Here is a 2,987-nt window from a genome sequence, read left to right as displayed (position 1 = left end):
CCCCGTTGATTTTGTGGAAGCCATTTTCATTGAAACTACTATAGATATTTAATATTTCTTATATTTTATATGAATCAATATACTACTCTGTTCTCAAAATTTTATAATGAGAAGAACACTAGTCTTTGAAGATTTTCTTTTGTTTAAATCATAATATAAATTGGAACCCAATTTTATTCTCAAGTCCCAAGAAAGGTAGTATTTTATAAATTGCAAACTAGTATTCTGGACAAATGGCCTAGGTCCAAAATAGATAATATATGTACTTCCAGACATAATAAAGATTGCTTTAATTCAATATCTGCACGGGATTACTTAGGACCCCTTAAAACCCCAATTTTGTTTTAATAGTTCTCTTGCTGGACATGAGTTTTTGAATTTCTTTTTATCTTATGATGCTGCTAATGAATACTATCTAAGTGCACTTTGAAATAAGAAAAATAAATGCAAAAAAGGCTGAGGAGAAAGTTGTTCTTTTCTATAACTAAATCTGTAAAGGGTACATTAATAAAACGTCAATGATGTGCCATTATTATGAAAACAAATGGATTGTTGATAAAAATAAAAAAAAGTCGTTCAGAATGCAGTTCATTTAATCAACCTGTCTTTGAGAAAATATGCTTGCTTTCAGAGATACAAAGTTGTACATGCTAGAAATTTAAAGGAGAAAGTTGATCAATCACATGATTTATTATTGATGATCTCTTCAAAAATTTCTTATTTAAGACCACATAATATAATTCCATACGATGTTTTTGAACAAATTTTTGGTGTAACAGAACTGGGAAAAAAAAAAAGCCTTAACTACACTGATTTTTAAAGTTAGTCAGGATAGTTGTGTTTCTTACTGTGTTATTTACACTTTAGAAACAATTTGAAAAATTCTAATTTGTTCCTACAATATCACCAACTTGCTGCAGTTGATCAACTTTGACAGTACAACCTCAACTCGTTACGGGTATGCATGGCATGAGTGTGTGTGTTTGTGTGTGTGTGTGTGTGTGTCTGTGTCTGTCTGTGCACACAGACAGACACAGACATACACATTTAGCAATTGGCAGTGATAATCACAAAATGCCAACAAAACTAGGAAGCGCATGCCTCTTGCGAATGAGTACAATTGGTTATATTGATGCAAGGCTTAGTCACAGAACAGGTACTTTGAGATTGTAGTATGAAATAATTTTCTAATGATATCTGAAAACTTAGCAGGAAAAACTGGCTGCATTTGAGAAGGCTGCCTTAAATCATGACAACCTATTATAGATTGAATATACATGTCTTGTTTGACATGGGTAGTGGGAGAGATTCCGTTAGCTCAATTTGCTTTTAGTATTTTACAGCAGCATTTCTTAAGAATATAGAGGCCATTTCCACAGCTAAAATACCAATAAATTTTTTTCTGTATAACACTCCACCACACGTCCTCACCTCAGCGGGGATCAGCATTTATCCCATTTTTTAAAAAAGAATTATTTCAAAACCCTTCTTGGACGTTGTGAGGAAAATTGCTGTAATTGTTGGTGAAGATGATTTCTGTTTTGCTTTTTCACTAAATTAAATGTTTCTCTGTAACACAGCATGGTAGCTTTTGTAACCTTTCAGTGTTAAAATGAGCTATTTACTGTTTGCTAGAGTGTTTCTTTTGCAAAATAAATGAATTCAATAGACTGAATTGTAGTAGGCAATGAATTCATCTGCAAAACTATGAAGGTTATGTGTTCTACTTTGCATCTCAAAGTAGTTCAATGTTTTGAAAACCATTTCTTCAAAATATTGTCTTAATACTTGTTTTAAATGAATAGTAAACTCTTTAAACATGAAATATGTCATTTATTAGTGACTTAATAAGAGAAAAAAATCTTGAAGAATCTGTATGGTCTTTGAGAAAGGTCCAAGATATATGGTTTTATAGTATCCCTGATTGTTAATTGTTAAAATTCCTTCGCAGGCATTCGCTTCTAAATTTTCTAGACATTCTAGAAAAATTTCAGAGTAATTCCCCCTATAGTATGTAAAATATATTAGGGAAAGAAAACATAATTAAATAGAATATTTTGCCAAGATATTAATAGTGAATTATGTCATTAGAGAAATGTAATTCAGTAAATCTTTTCACATGTTTGAAATTGTTTTCATATGGTTGGTTGTTTTGATGTGTTAGTTTGTTCTAATATATCAAGGATCAAAACTCACTGTTCCTTTAAAGAAAATACATGAGCAATAAAAGTCTTTGGACATTTAAAGTTTAGAATTTTCATTAGGATTACTGGGCATGCCTAATTTAATATGTGAATGCAGAATGAAAATTTGAAGGGTTTTGGCTTGATATTTAAATTGCAATTGCAGCATTTAGGTATAAGAATTATGATCTGTCTGCCTGTGGTATTCTCTTTTAATAAAAAAAAAAGATGTTCAAGATTCTTATCTTTGCCAAATGAGCAGTAATAAATGTTAATGATAATTTTAAACCCAAGCTGTCTCTACGTCCTAACCTGTTTAGAGCCTTACAGAGGACCATTACATTTCTGTACTTAATATATTTATATTATAAATTTTTGGGCAGGCAGCCCAAAAGTGAGGATGCAATAGTATCCCAGACATTACAAGGTAACATTTAAATTTACCTTCAGGTGTTTTCAATATCAGATATACAATAGGGATAGTCTAAAATGGCTGTGGAAAGCAATTACAGGCAAAATAGCCCAAGTGATAAATTTAATTCTGGTAAACAATACATTTCCCCAGGCACTTAATAACATGTCCCCTGGGTGACATGCTAGGTGCAGAGAAGCAGATTATAATGGGATAATGCTTGCAACAGCAACAGAGACCAGGAGCATTGAAAATAACTACTCCAGTATGGCTCTATGAACCAAAAAACAGACTTACCTGCTAACACACACTACTACTGCAAATGAAGAAACAGCTATATAGCACAGCATCTTACCCCCCAAACGGAGCATGGAATTTCAGCTCCTACAATC

This window comes from Microtus ochrogaster, unplaced genomic scaffold, assembly GCF_000317375.1.
Source record: "Microtus ochrogaster isolate Prairie Vole_2 unplaced genomic scaffold, MicOch1.0 UNK95, whole genome shotgun sequence".
Lineage (NCBI taxonomy): Eukaryota > Metazoa > Chordata > Mammalia > Rodentia > Cricetidae > Microtus > Microtus ochrogaster.
Note: the sequence above shows the minus strand (reverse complement) of the source record.